The 16,858-nt window shown below is 35.0% G+C and overlaps 1 protein-coding gene across 1 annotated transcript in view; it reads left to right on the top strand.

The window, feature by feature from the left end:
* LOC142348242 (lethal(3)malignant brain tumor-like protein 4) overlaps positions 1–16,858 on the top strand; it is a 49,270-nt gene that overhangs the window by 14,173 nt on the left and 18,239 nt on the right. The window lies entirely within an intron of this gene.

Below are 16,858 nucleotides of genomic sequence, written 5' to 3'. Positions count from 1 at the left end.
AAACCGAAAACCCAGAGGTCACACAGGTTCTATGGTAGGGCCACATACCGCGCTATCCCAGTACCTGTGTGAGATGTTCTTAGATTCTGAACTTCTCAATTACGACCGACTAAAAAAGACGGGTTCTCCCCACAAAAGAAGAGTTCACTGATTTAGTAACTTTGAGCACCGGTTCTTTGCTTCTCAGACCCGATTTTTTACACTGTAGGTTAGTTTTTTAAGCGCACACGTGAGTACATAATTGTGTATCATAAAAAGACGTCTTTGTATTCCCCCCGGACAAAATTAGACAAGACCGGTCACATTAATGTTACTTTTAGACTAAATAATTGTGTTCAACTTATCCAAATCTTTAATAATGTTAGCATAACGAACTGTACTATCCCCCCTAGTCCTATATACGAAATCATACACCCATATTCATTAACCTAGTTCTCATATATTGTCCGTAACTCAACTTTAGCGTGCCTTAACCATCTTAACTTTTGATTTATCGTCTAATTTATCGAACTTATCATTCTCCAAACCCATAGTATTGGAAAAACAAATTGGCCCACATGCAAATAAGCCTAGTTTAACGTTGTTCTGCTTCATCATACATGTATAGTGTACCTATTAGTGTCTCTAAAAGTTAATAACTCACTCTGATAGCTACAAGTAACGTTCATTGTTAACCAAACGTGCCAGCAATCACTATAACGCCTCGATTTAGCCCCGAATTTCTAAAATTTCGTGGTTTTGAGTTAAACAAAGTTGGTTTTATGAGATTTTTAGCGCGATTTTGCCTATTTTTTTGCCTAAATTAACAGGATTTAGTGAGAATTCATCCAAAAATCAGCCAGTTATACACGATTTTTCACTAGAATTGTGCAGAATAAAGTGAAAACTTTCAAGTTTTATCAGATTTTTGAAGAACTTAGCCTCGTTTGGTATAGAAATTGTGTGTTTTTTGCATAAATTCACCCCAGTTTTGAGAAAATAATTGAATTTTGGTGCCAAATTTAACTAATTTTGACCAAAATAAGCCCAAATTGTCCCCTAAACTTGCCAACTTAAGCTCATAAAGCCCTAAAATTTACAGATTTAGACCGAAATTTTTCAATTTCTACCTAAAAATGGCCCAAATTTAGGACTAAAGGGCCCAAATTTCCTAAATTTGCCCATTATTGACCAAAATATTTACACTCTTCTCCAAAATTGATGCAAATTTATCGGTTTTAATCCAAAATTTGCCTTAAAATAACCAATAATTGACTATATTTAGTAAATTTTAACCACAGTTTCTGCTTTTAAACACAAAATCGAAATAATTTCAACCTGAAACTATAAGATTTGACCCAAATTATTGACATATTAGCCCAAAATTGTCAAAAAATTGTCAAATTTAGCCAAAATTTTCCCGATTTTGCCCTGTTTCATTGAGAAAACACCCACTTTTGGTAAAAGATTGTCAAAATTTGCCAAAATTTTGCAAAATTTCGCCTAAATTGATCTGGTAGTTAATCAAAATTGAACCAAACTTGTCACTTTTTGCCCAAAATTTCACCAGGTAATCCAAAAATTGCCCGGAACTTGTGAAAAATTAACCAAATTGAACCACAAAAGCTAAAAAATATCTCATTTTGGATATAAATTAGCGGTACAAATATCAAAATTGGTCTCAAAATTACAAATAATTTCCTGAAGTTCGCCGATAATCATCAAGTATGAGTAAAAATCCGAACGCACTGACAAAAAATAGCCATTAAAAGCCTATCAGCGCCTGTTATAAATTAATATACTAATAGAAATATAGTGTTTTAACCAAAATTAACCACCAAAAGGCAAACTTAAAAGAAATAACACGATCCTTTCGTTTAACGTTCCTAAGCAAACGTTCCCTTTATTTTTATTTTGTGAGATTTAAGTTTCGCTTTCGTTTTTCTGAGCCATATATTCGATTCTACTTATTAGGTTACGTATAGTTTTGCATAAAATCTTCATTTCACCAAATCAATAGCTCAAAAATTTAGCATAAAGTATATGGAATATCTAATAGGAGACAAACAAATAGGTATTAAGGATAACTCAGCAGACTGTCGAGTAATCAAATACGTCACCGACGTTGAACAATCATTCGTGACAATAGTCTACCGTATTAAAAGAACAAAAACTGTCGGACAGGTAACCATATTTAAAACAAACTACACATTAGATTTTTTGTTCAATTGATTTTCAATGTATGTACACTCAACCACAAGCTTCCAATAAATGAGTGAAAGCAACCAAAACCTGAAATTAGTACCCTTACCAGATAATAAGCTCTATAAATTTGAAAAAGTTTCTATCTCTTCACCCACATTACCTAACTTTATTAGAGAAATAATCCAAAAAGAAAAAGTTTATTGTGTCCTAATAAGAAAATCTGATAGCAATTACCAAATCATTTCCTATAGAGTCAGAGTATTTAGACCAATTTTATCAACAGAGTTCTCTGAAAGCAATCAAAAACCGAAGTTCTGTCAAGCAGGAAAATTTTTTGATAGAATATCGACTAATCGAAAATGGTTGCTATCAACGAATAAATAAATGTCTATAATTATTTAATCTCAAATATTTTTGTATAAAATAAAGTGGAAAACAAAACGAAAATTCTTTTTCCTTTTTATTGTCTTATAACTAAGCTTATGGATATTAGTACAAAGCACCTAAATGTAACCATTTTGTACGACGATAAAGTTGCGAAAGTTAAAAAGTACACATTAAATAACAATAAACAATCTCTGATTATTTATTACAAGGTTGTTAATGATCCGCGCCTACACTGTTTTATAACATATGCAAGTTGTAATCCTGATTTTTACAAAACATTGAAAGCTTTGCACACGCCCAATAGTTATATTGAACTCTAGATCACTAAATTATTACTTAATTTTGTAACTGATACTCTCTAAAATTAAACCTTTTTATTATAACAAAAGTTGAACTTAGTGAGTATTGACGCTACCTTCTTGAATATTACTATCACACTTGGTCATAATAGAGGCAAAGGTACTAGTTATAAAGTAGATAACAAAAAGCAATATATGTACGTTTTCATTAATTTTGATAACGTTCCAGGACTAGCTTGCTATATAACTCATGCAAAAATCAACCCTAATTTTAACAAAATTTTAAAAGCTCTTCCCACTCCAAATAGTGTTTTTGAAATAGGACCATTTGTTTAAAAAAATTGTCTAATTTTTTTTCATTAATTAAATTTCATTAGATTCTGATCTTTTCTTAGCTTCATTTTCTTTTGACTATACTTTTGTATTGTTTCCTTTCGTTTATTTTCTCATATAAAAACTTAATAATCATTAAACAGAAACCTTAAATAAAAATGGCGAACCTTGTAGCATACCCAGACATTTCTCTTGAAAAATTTACAGGCTTAGACCCTAGTGAGGACGTAGCAGATTTTCTAAGTTTAATAGAGCGAAAAATCGAATTTTCAGTTAGACCAGGACCGGGAGACGCTCAAAATGGTAATGACGCACGTAGAAAAGCATTCTTTGGCTCAGTCCTAAGAGGACCAGCAGCGCAATGGTTCAATTCTTTGCCCGCAGCGGAACCATGGGGTGATGTTAGAACAGGTTTCTTAAATAGATTCACAGACGAGAAAGACAAGTACAGAAAACGAATTGAGGCAGAAAACATTCGTAGACAACCAGACGAATTAATCAAAAGCTATGTACACAGACTAACGAAAGCAGTGGAAAAAGGATGGCCAGACCCATTCACAGATGCTCAAAGGCAAACTAAGTGTATGGAATTCTTTGTAAGAGGACTAACTCCTCCAGCACCCAAACAAAAAGCGCATCAATTTCTGATAGAAACACCTCACGCAACATGGGAACAACTTAGAAATCATGTTAGCACTAAAGATTTAAGTTTGCAGTAAGTAGTGATTTCACAGGCACAGCTTCGAGCAGTATAGATAACAAAATGGAGATAGATGCTATAGAAGACCAGCTCCAAGAATTAGCAAGTCTAATGAAAAATAACAGAATTAGCGCAGCCTACAACCCAATTGAGCCTAGAAACAAACAAAATCACACACGATTTTGTAAATTTCGCAGAAAGTCAGGTCACACAATATCATATTGCTATGCAAACAAAGACTTTAAAGAACAAAACAGACAGCAACCACAGCAAAGAGATAAGTTCAGAGATAACTATCAAAGCTATAGAGGACGTCGTCCAATAGAAGATAGTTATGATAGGAAGCAGAACAGATACAGACAGGTCTATAGATCAAGAAACAGTTTCTACAACCAAGACAACCGCAGACTTCTCTCCTTATCCTAGATCCGAGAACAATAACTTCAGAAGTTGCTCACAAAGCTTTGAGAATCGAGATCGACGCTATAATAGCAGATCCAACGATCGTAGACCCCAGGACTAAAGGAACTATTCAAGGGAACGACAATATGATCGAAACGATTCCCGAACAAGATATCGTGAGTCGAACAGTCCAAGACAGGATTATAGAAGAAGTGACAGTTCTAATCAGAATTCTAGAGATAACAGTAGAGAACGTAACTCAAGCAGAGTTCAATTCAAAGAGAATAAATTTAATGGATTAATGTTAACAATTAACAAGATGAAATTAATTTAAACTAGACGAGTCTCCGTACAAAAATAAAAAGACAAATATTTTCATTAACTTGTACATTCACGCCGTCGGAGACAGTAATAAAACAAAACGGTTTCGAATCACAGTTTCTAGTCGACACAGGAGGAACATGTTCCTTAGTAAATTTTGATTTTCTACAGGAACTTAAGTCACTGATTGATGTTAAACTAATTGAGTCTAAACAGAAAACAATTGCAGTCAACGGCGAACGATTAAAATTGTTAGGCTACATTCATGTCCCCATCTCATTTGACATTGAAGGCAATAATTGCACAGATCTTAAAACATGGGTTTCAGAGAAAAACGGTTGAGAATTAAACATCCTTGGAATAAATTTTTTGAATTTTGCCACAAAATCAATTCCAAAAATGACTTGACAACTCCAAAAATGAACTTGAAAATTTATCCAAACGTCTCAATCACGCTCTCAAAATATCAAACAAAAAGTTATCCTTTTGTAAGTAAATTTGAAAAAGTAGTGCTGAACAGACCTTTCGAGCTAGCACCAAAATCTAGTAGAATTCTAACAATTAAACCATCAAACCAATTTTTCAAACAAGGAGCATCTTTCATAATTGAAAATCGCCTTCAAGACAAAGGTATCTACACATACAATGTCTATTGCGTAAGAAAAAAAGAATTGCCAATAATGCTTAATAAACCTGGTTGTAACGTAACAATAGATAAAGGTTCAATAGGATACACTTTGGACGAAATTTGTCGAAAAACACAATAATACACACTGATTGACAATGTCGCGTTTTTAGATGTCTTAAAAGAAACTGAAACAGATTTCTGTCACATCTTTCATGTGACTGAAAAAGTTGAAAACCCAATTCAGACTTTAGATCACCCGAAATTAGACAAAACAGATATTAGACAAAAGCTCAGAAAAAATACAGGAAAAAGAATTTGCAGACCACCTTGAGTTAGAAACAGATTTTAATCAAGATCTAAAAGACCTAAAACCAAAAGCAACAATAGAAGGTGAAATTCGACCACAACAAATACCACGCGAAAAACTGGAAATGTTTAGTAAATCAGACCGTGAGTTTCTCAAAAAATTTGACTTCAGTCAATCTGACATTAATGATGCACAATTACTAGATCTAATGAAACCTCTTGCCAGAGACAAGGACGTATACTCTCAACACAAGTATGACGTTGGCAAAATAAAGCAAAAATTTCACGTAAAACTTCTACCAAATTCAGCCTTGACTAAGCAAAGACCATCACGAGTACCATTGCACCATCAGGAAAAACTTGAAATTTTGCTTGAACAGCTCTGTAAAGCTCGAATAATTCGAGAAATGGGAGACGACACCGAAATGGGATCGTCCTTTATTAATCCAGTTATCATCCTTCCTAAAGGAAACATAGTGAAACTAGTAATAGACGCTAAATATCTAAATTCAATAACAGACCTAAGTAAATACTCATGGCCTCAAGAGCCAATAGGTTCTTTATTGACTAAGTGAAACGGAAATTACTTCACTACGAGTGATTTATGCTCTGCATATAATCCAGTCCCTCTAATGGAGGAAACACAACAACTGACAAGTTTCGTAATAGGTTTAAAACAATACACGTTTCAACGTGGTTTTTATGGGCTTTGCGGACTACCAAACTTTTTCAGTAGAATAATGACAATCCACTTTGCACCGTTAATAAAATCTAGACAAGCCATAACTTATATTGATGACACAATCATGCAAGCTCAGACAGCTGAAGAGATGTACTCAATAATAAAAAAGTACCATCTCTTGTTACGCAAAGCAGGACTGAAAGCTCAGCCTGAGAAAAAATTTTTTTGCGCAAAGTACATTTCTTGGGACATGTAGTAGGAAAAGACGGAATTCAACCAGTAGAGAAAGGGTTGAAGATCTGAAAGCCTTAAAGATACCTGAGAATAAGCGAGATGTAATGCGAGTCCTAGGTTGTTTAGGATTTTACAGCATGTACATAAAAAATCTACATGTAGACAGTAAGCCATTTTACGATCTCATTAAAACTGAAACCACATTTCAATGGGCAGATGAACACGAAAACTTTTTCAGAGAAATCAAGGATCGTATAAGTGAAGATACAGTCTTAACAATACCCCTTCCATGTTCATGTAGATGCATCATCAATTGGTGTTGGTTCAATCTTAGTCCAAGAATTTCCTACCGGAAAACGAATAGTTTCATTTAATTCTCGAGTTTACACAAAAGATGAGCAAAAAGTGAGTACAACAGCTAGAGAACTTTGTGGTGTAATTTCTGCTCTACAAACGTATGAGCATTACAGAATAGGTTCCCCACATCCAGTATATCTCTACACAGACCACAAGCCCCTACTGTATCTTTGGGGACGTAGAGGAAAATTATCTCATCGATTTTTCCGCTATCAACTTGTCATTTCACAATTCCAAAACTTGAAAATAATCTGGACAGAAGGCAAAATCCTAGCCTTCCAGAGATTCTAAGTAGAAGCGTTTCGAAAAGACTTAGACAAATATCAACTGAAACACAAAAAATTCCGAAAGACATTAAATTTTACGACGAGTCAGGCAACGAAGAAAAATACTTCTTGTTGCATGACAATGAAAAGGGACAGAAAAACAGTTGCTACCCCATTCTGAAACAAACTTTTCAAGGAGTTAAAAAATTGAATTTTGAGAACGAACAATTTTGTCAGACAGCGTATAAACCCAGTGATCGAGTTTGTTCAACTTCCGACATCTCAGAATCCTTCTTGAAAGGAAATGCAATAAACCATTATCGTGACAAGTGGCCATTAAAAGAACAGATTTTAAGCGAACAAGACGACAGTGAAAACTATTACTCTGATTTGTCTTTAGAATTTGATGATAATTTAGAAAAAGAAAAGGAGCAATTTGAAAAAGTTTCTACAACAGAAGACGACTCTTTGCTAAATTCTGTTGAATTCTCAGATTTAGAAATAGATGACATGAGTCTTGAGCAAGAGGTTGAAGCAAGCAAAGCAACTTTTGATACAATAGCAATTGTTCAACTAGCAAAACCAATTTGTGAGAATAACGAAATTTCAGATGGAAAAGAACTCATTGAGAAATTATCTAGTTTTGCTAAAGTTATTGACTTGAACATAACAGCAATCAGTCAGGAACAATTCAAAGACCCAGTTATCCAAACTGTCAGACAACTTTTTGAATCAGGTAACAAAGATGAGAAAAACGTAAAGTTTCGACAATCAAAAGCCATGAAAGCATACTTGAATAATTTCGAAAATCTTTCCCTAATTGGAAACATTTTGTATTAAACAACCAACTGAAGACCCAAATATTCATGACATCAAAATATGCGCACCTTTATCCCTCTTCTTAAAAATTTTTGAATTAGCTCACCAAGATTGACTTTCCGGACACTCTGGGAAAGATAAAACATTGTCAAGCATAAAACGCTTTTTCTATTGGCCAGATTTATACAAATGGGTTTCTCACTTGATAGCCAATTGTTTAGACTGTCAAAAAAATAAACAAAAACGTAAAGACTTAAACGAAGCTCCACTTGAAAAACGGACAGAAACCGTACCTTTCCCCTTCCACACGGTACATATAGATCACAAAGGTCCAATAAATAATCCACCCTCGAACGGAAATAAACATTGCTTAGTAGTAATTGATTCCTTTTCTCGTTACATTCAAGTTTATCCAGTTTCATCAACATCAGCAAGTAAAACAATATCAGCACTTGAGAAATTTTTTTTACTTTGGTATCCTACAAAAACTTGTATATGATAAAGGATCAGCCTTTATGAACGCAGAGTTCACAAGTTGGACTCATGAACTTCGAATGACGCATGCTCCTAGAACAGCATATTCTCCCTGGACCAACGGAAAAGTTTAGATCCAAAACAAACACCTTGGCACACATTTCCGAATCTTTTTTTGAACAAGCCAATCGTAATTGGAGTAATTGGAGCACCAAAGTTTGCGTTTGCTCATATCACAACAGCAAAGACTAGTACAGAATTAACACCCTACGAAATTGTTTTTGGCCAAAAGCCCCAAATTCCGCTTTCTCTGAAATTAGGATTATTAAGGTCTTCCGACTTAACTTGTAATTCAGAATTTGCAAAGATTTACCACTCCACAAACATTCAGAACAGAGTAGCAAGAACGATCAGATAGATAAACTGCTAAAGCCGAAATTAAGTAGTTCATTACTTGCTCGTGAAAATCAATTCAAACAAATTTACAAAACTGCATACAACAGAAGCCTTGAGGTTAACTCCAAAGCACATCAAAACAGAAACAATCATAAACTAGGTAAGTCTTTAACGTAGGACAGCTAGTTTTAATTGAAAATCAATCCTTTCGAGGACGGAAAATCCAAAAAGTTGAATGAACTAAGATCAAGACCATATGAAGTAACAAAAAAATTGACAAATGCAAATTACGAAATAGAACTTGTTGCAAACAAAACCGTCAAAAAAGTTGCTCATAGAAACCATCTAATTGAGTACTTCCTAATTTAAAATGCAATTTCAGAATTAGTTGTGGATTATGGTTTAAGGAATGAAAGCTTCCAAACATTCTACGAAAATTTAATGAAGAAACAAATTTTAAAACTGAAATTGATAAGTTTTCTTTTCAACAACCCTTCACTGAAACTGAATTTTTCCCAGTAGACAATTTTACAAGTTATACAGATAATATACAAAATGAAAATCAACATGAGAAAACTCTTGAAGATAACAATACCACAATAACAAAACCAGACTCAGGATTTCAGGAAGGTTTTTCAACTACGTATGTAGATAACACACAAACACCTGATAACCGTAGTCGTAGTAGAACTAGAAATTCTGCCCTATATCTCGAAACACGTATTCGTTTTGCAGATCCGCCTGACATTAGAGTCAGCCCTGTTAGAACCCAACCCCGTGTACAATCACCCGAAGTAAACCCAACTCCTTCGGATGATCAACGTTCATCTCCAATCGACCGTCGAATTTCGGGACGATTGAAAAAACTTACTAGTCGCTATCAAGCGGGATTTACTTAAATCTTACTTTATGTTTTTAATTTAAAGGTTGAAATCATCTTAAATCTTACTTGAATCTCCCTATCAAGCGGGATTTACTTAAATCTTACTTTATATTTTTACTTTAAAGCTTCAAATCATTATTGAAAAACAATAACTTCTTTTGTAAATCTTTAACTATTTTGATTGTCATTTTTGTATCCTTTTGTAGACCCTCAGTTAGGAATTAGTTGGATGACATTTCCCCTACATTAAAAGTTGTTCATTATGACTTGTCAAAAATGAAAAAAAAGCAAAATGTATGCTTTAAATCAAGTAGCTCAATGCAACATTAAACCAGAAATTATTAAAGTTGCACCCGCAACGGTGACACTGTATCAAAGATCATGCAGAACAAAAGTAGAGGCAGTAATGTGTCGAGTAAAATTGCAAGCCTTAAGATGGAAGTGGCTTTTTATCGCACTCTTCTTTAGCATACGGCCAAATTTCTCTCACAACTGACGTAATAGTAACACCAGAGAATTGCAGACTTGCTAACAAAACAGGACAATTTGCAATAACAGAGTACGATAGAACTTATAAATTAGACATTTCAAATAAAGTTTTAAAACACCAATACACACACGGTGGTCTGAGTGAGGACGACCACCTAGAAGATAAAACAGATTGCTCTTCGTCAGGAGAAGTAAAACTTTTTTCCTTTGAAACACAAATGCAAAGAGTTGAGCTTGAAGTTGATCAGGAAACAGAATCAGTTTTTACCCCGTTAGGATTAAAACTTCCATGCGAACTTAAGGAAAGAGGTTGTGAAACAACATCACTAGACCCCTTCGCTTACTCATGGGATGTGCCACAAAATTGCATTGTTACAAAACTTTTCACTCAAAACGCAAAATGATAAAGTTCACAAACGAACCAGATCCACCACAATACTACATCATAAGTACGCACGACATGCAAAATGACGTTTATCGTTTGCAAAACAGTATGAAAATAGACCACACCGAGACATAAAACTGAGGATAAATAATGAAAGAAATTATATTTGTGGAAAGCCTAATCCTTTGTTTATTACAAACTTTGATGATTTATTTGTTTCTTTTACAGGAGGATTTGATATGAATACGGGAATACGTAATTTCAAAAAATAACGTTTATTATTACAAAATGCAAGTCGGCACCGACAACAAAATAAGGGTGAACGGTTTTTACGCGACACCTAAAAACGAGCTAGTTGGTAGCCAACATTTTGGAAATCATAGACAAATTTTTGAAAACGTTGGAAAAGACACTATCGAATATGATGCTCATATGCGTATGAAAATTAATTTCATGATGTATAAGGTCTATCGGGATTTGGAACAGTCTGACTTCCTTATTTTACAAAATATGTGCGAGCTCAGACGCACTCAAATCCAAATGATCAATGCATTGTCTTACGAAAACAATAGATTGGCCGGATACATGTTAACCGGAAATCGTTCAATGTTTTTAGAAATTGAAGGTGTTATAGGTTTTCTATATTGTGTCCAAAGAAAATTTCACCGCTGAAAGTACTTGATCGCTGTTACGACCGTATTCCGATCTTTTATGACGGAAAAGCTATGTTTGTTAATCCTATTACGCGCCAAACATTTCCATTTGCAAATGAAATAGACTGTACAGATACTTTCAAAAATTGGTTTCAACTTGATTAAGATAATAATAATTCTTGGTATCGGCTGATGCCGGCGCCAGTTCCTTTTAAACCGCCCGCTGTTTTTGCTCAACGACAAATTGGTTATATTCAAAAAATCCAGATTATGATTCTCGTCGTGCAGGTATTTACACTGTAAACCTATTAAAAGATTTTTGGAGAACATTTTTGCACAAATCTGCATCTAATTCAGTTTTGAAAAAGATTTCTCGAACAGTTCTTCAAAACGCACACATAGGCAATAGTCAACGCGATATCTATCGCGCCGCAGGCCTCAATAATCGATTATATTTAGATTCAATGTTGTCACCATCTTTTTTCCTTGATCACTTTAAGAGTACTTTTGGAGATATTGGCTATTACGTAGAAAGAACCGGAATTTTGTTTGCATGTTTCATGTTGATCAAATTTTTGATCGATGTTGTAATTTTTATTTTAAGAGCTTTCGAGATACAATAACTGTCGAAAAACACCATTGGTTTTTGGAAAACATTACTAGGAGCCTCGTACAATTTGTTTCTACTTTCCATTGTAACATCATTTTATCAAAGACCTAAGGATGATGAAAACTCTGATAACAATACAAAAAATGAAGCAAATAGAAGTCGATACCTCAAGCATACACAAGATAATAACATCTATCACGACAACAGTCAAATAGAATTGTCACCACTCAATGCCCCTGAAGTAGCATCGCCTCTTATGCCAGAAATACCACATCTTTACCCTAAAATTCCTACTGAGCAAGAAGTAAATGCAATTGCTCCCCCATAAATCAGTCATTCAATTAGTCCTTTTGTATTTGATTAACCACACTTAATCAATTCTTCTTAGCCTAACCTAACTGTTTCAGCATTATGATCTGAGATGCAAAACTTTAATGGTCTCTTCGTATCTGAGTACTATAAAGGTTTATTTATTAAGTTTCACGAATTTTATGGACATATATATTACTCTTTTATACCTGCTTATGAAAACTTAATGCATTTAAAAGTTAGCGCACCCAAATTTTCTGACTTAGTAGACATACTAATTTATTCAGACCACGAAAATTTTTATTCTCTTAAGGAATTTTTACTTGATTGTGAATATGGTTTACTCGATTTAGGAAGCAACATCCACTTTCTTTTATTAAATGATGCACCTCGATCTTCAAAAGTCCCTGCGGGAACTGATTATCTTATTTGCTAATTTATACGTTTTAGCTAATTTTGTCTTATTTCTTACACATTTCAGAGAACCAAACGTATTCGCAGTACATTGCAAATACTTCGAGATCCATCAGCACGAGAATAACATTTTGGAATGTACTTTTACTACGAAGGCAGTTTATTAAGACCTTATCAAATTAATCGATCTTTTACTGTCCATTTTCTCTATCAAGTGACCCCCACCTTAGAAGTTTTGTTTGATTTTGTTGACTCTTGGGACGAAGGTTCAATAACAATACCAGCTCTTTCCCCCTATTGGAATTTTTTTTTATGCTTTCAGAGCAAAATTTAGACCAGATTCCCATTGATATTTCCAACTGGTGATGATAAACATGCAGAACAGATCCTTTACCCTTAAATTGAATAACACAAAATATATTATCCTTGGCTTATCCACCACCCATAACTCCTTCATAATTTACATTCGACAACCCCATAGCATTTTAAACCACTATAAAAATTTGAAAATTAACCACCCCCAAATACTTGAAATTGCCCTGTTCCTATCTTTTTATTCTAACGCCGAACTAACAATTAAGTACCCTATTCTATTATTTTGATCATATTTTTCTTATAAAATAAAGAATTAGTTGAAATTTGTAGTTTCGAAAAAACATTCGAAGCAGAGGCTTCCCTCCAAGCTTTCATTTTAGTACACTTGAAGAAAGTCGAAACCCAAGAACAATCAACCCTCTCAGTATACTCCTCTTCTTCTATTGGAACTATTTCTTTTATTTACCCCAAATGTGCCTCGAAAATCACCCCAAATGTGCCAAAAATATCTGCACAGAAAATAATAAATTAATATAAAATGATATTCCATTTAAATCAACATCTAGTCTGACATTAAACGTTCCTTCGTAGAAACAGATAATTACACCTCCCCTTCCCTAGACATTCTTTATATAAATATTGACACCCAAGAAAAATTAATTAAAACACTTACTCCTCTATCACCCCACTGGAACTTCTTTTTAAAAATTGAAAAATCCCTCCATTTAAAATTAAGTGAAATAAATCCCCCAGCCAACATCGACAACGAAACAATTTATCCTACCCGCGACTTTTAAAATGGGAAATTGTTTATCCTTCAGAATAATTTTGCCTCCCTTTGCCTCCGCCACATTTATGCACTGTCCCTTAGTATTTATTACCGATGTTTTTGTTGCAACCAAATAATGAAGTGTGTCACCTCCTCGACTCACCCGCACATAAAATGTCACGAGGACCTTGGACAATTTCTGTGTAATCCCTGTGCCCAAGAGAAACATAATTGCCCCATTTGTTTAAAAAAAATCAACCCTCACGACGTTTGGTCGCAGAGTTCTTAAACAATGCACCCCATTTACGTCCCAATCCTTATCCTTCTCTCGTTCATCATCACCCTCTCTGTTGGCCTCCTCATAGTAGTCCTCCTCCTCATCTAACGACCCTTCATCACAAGCAGGTATATACTGCAACACAAAAAAACCCAGCTGCGCGGGTCGTCGCACGGAGGGGAGCCACGAGGTCCGAAACCCGATTTTAGTCAGTTAAATCTGACACAATCTGATTCAAAGCTTCTAAACAAATCATTTTTTGGTTTGTAGGAAATTCCGATTTTAAAACAGATTGTTTTCCAATTTTCATTTCCTTCAAAGTTTTCTTTCTTTTCTTTCTTTCAACCCCGTTGGGAGCTTCGCAAAATTGATTTTGCACATAAAGTGTGCTTGTTTTCCTGTACTCAAAGAGTATGAATTTGTTGGTACGATAAAACGTACGATGGTTTTCGTTTGAAAAGTTAATGTTTCATCTTAAATGTATTTATATGTTTATGATCACATAAGATGACTAAAAGACAATTAGACGACATCCAGCTGCCCACAGAGCAGTATGACCCCGTGACCAACTGGATGGCAGACCTTCCCCCATTGACAAAGAAACCCCGAGCCATCCATCCTCGTCAACGTGGCCATTACAACAAACAACAACATCAACAACAACATCGACAACAACATCAACCCCAGCAGCATCAACGCCACTCAGTTGAGCAGAAAAGCAAACCTCTTCAAGCACCTCCACAGCCTCTTCACAATTCCATAGATGACGGACTTCCCAAGGAAAAAGATTTTCCGTTGAAAGAAGTAAGGCTAGAACACCAACGAATGAGAGAGATGCGTCCTTTGGATAATAATCCAAGATAAATTAAATCTTTGGATTATTCCCTCACTTCAGACTATAACCAATGGTGTCTCTCAGAGGAAACAGTGACCAAGAACAAAGTTACCAGCCAGACGATTACTGTTCCCACCGACCCCCCTGCCGGTGATCCCTGATTTTTCGTTGGTTCCAACACTGAACCTGTGGAGACTTCGCTCTCGAAATTCCAACGAAAAATCATATGAAGTCGCCCACAAGACGCTAGGCTGCAGGATTCACGTCCCCTTCTCAAACCTCACAGCCTTCCCCGAAAACAACACAAACATGGCAGAAACTATTTCCACCACGGACTTAGTGGTCGAAAACTCCACCTTCCGCAGGCAACTCTGGGAGTCAGAGAAGGCACTGGCAGACCTGCAGAGCCAGCTGAGCTCTCTCCAAATTTCGGCGAAAACAACCGATGACTAGAAAGAAACCATGAGGAGAAAATTAGTTGTTTGTTAAAAAAAACTCTGGAAATTAGAGATTCTCAGCTGAAGACTCTAATCAAAAAGTCAAATGACCTTATAGAAGCAAATCAAAAACTTGCAAAGGAACTGAAAAAGTTAAGATTTATAAAGAACCATTAACTTTACAATCATGCATAGATTTCGTGTTTTGTAAACTTCTTTTCGCCTCCTTAATTTTCACTTAAAAACTTATTTTTGTCTTTGCCTTACCTGTAACCAACAAAATTTTTCGCTATTACTTTGTGTATGTGCCTCAGTAAATCTCCTATTTAAAAGCTACTAATTTTGTCGCACAGTATCATTGCTGCCTATTAATCTTAATAACCTTAACTTTTGTTGTAAACTTCTCTAACGAGCGTATATCCTAGTATTGCTACTCTTTAATGTCCAACTGTTTCGTAAAACTTATTAGTTTAATAACTGCTGTATTAACTAATCAGTCTCTATCTGTAAACTAATGTTGTAAACCTTCTAGTCGAGTACTTATTATTTTGTTCGTCAATCAACCCTTTAACTCTTTTGTAAAAAAGTGGTCACTGTTCACTTATTACCCTAAATGTAAACTTTATACGATAGAGCACAATTTTTCTCTTCTTTAAACCGGGGTGAGCTGTAGTATTGCTAATTGGATAATTGCCGCCGCAATTACCGATACTACAGAGAGTATAATTATTTAACCGTCGACTTTGTGAACACTTTAGACTTAGTCTAAACTGACGGAATATTAAGAGCTATGCTGCGTGAAAGGCGTTGAGTGAATGAATAGCTTATTCATAGCCAAATACTGCTGTGTATTATTTAATACACTATTGCACAAGCTATGCGGGCTGATTCACTGCCGCTATTGATACGCGTATTAAGTGAAGGATACTGAAGCTATCCAGGTTGCTCTTCACAGCAGCAAGTCTGAAACGATAATATGACTAAAGACGAATAATAGTCGGCTCCTTGAATGACTTAGGAATTGATTCGGAGCTAGTCATAAGTCTTGTGATTTTTAGTCGTGTTGACTCAAGGATAAACACGCACGAGCCTAGAGCTTGCTGCTGAAGGAAATCAGTACCAAACTCAACCAACGCAAATTTAAGCCGCTTCAATCTCCTCTAATAATTTCTCTCTCTCTCTCTCTCTCTCTCTCTCTCTCTGATCTAAGAGCGAAACATCTACTCCTCCGCTAAGCGGGAATAACAGCAGCGATTGTAAATCTGCCGATTTTATATCAAAATAGAGTTAAAGTAATATTCACATCCAGCAGTAAGATGGATCTAATTTCTTGATTAAGATTAGATACCCCACCATATTTTCAAGTAGGATTTACTCCCAAATTGTGCTCTATCCTTTCTATCTGTTTAACAATTAATCTTTATATCTAATCAATTTTATTTCTAGCAAACAACACTTAGATTTGGAAATTAGCAAAGAACATTGTGAGCATATAGTGAGACTTATTCTAGCACTTAATTAAGGTCGCTATAATAACATTGGTTTAGCTCTAGTGTGGTAATTAAGATCAAGCGAACAAAATCCCTACCACATCAGAGTTAAAACCATGGATTAGTTTTCAACTTTTATTATCACAAAGTTTAGCAGTTTTTTATGCAATTTTTAAGTGTTTTGAAATTTTTGTCATATTCGAG

The sequence above is a fragment of the Convolutriloba macropyga genome, chromosome 10 (assembly GCF_964194025.1).
Source record: "Convolutriloba macropyga chromosome 10, txConMacr16.3, whole genome shotgun sequence".
NCBI classification, from domain to species: Eukaryota; Metazoa; Xenacoelomorpha; order Acoela; family Convolutidae; genus Convolutriloba; species Convolutriloba macropyga.
Note: the sequence above shows the minus strand (reverse complement) of the source record. Positions and strands in the feature narration are given on the sequence as shown.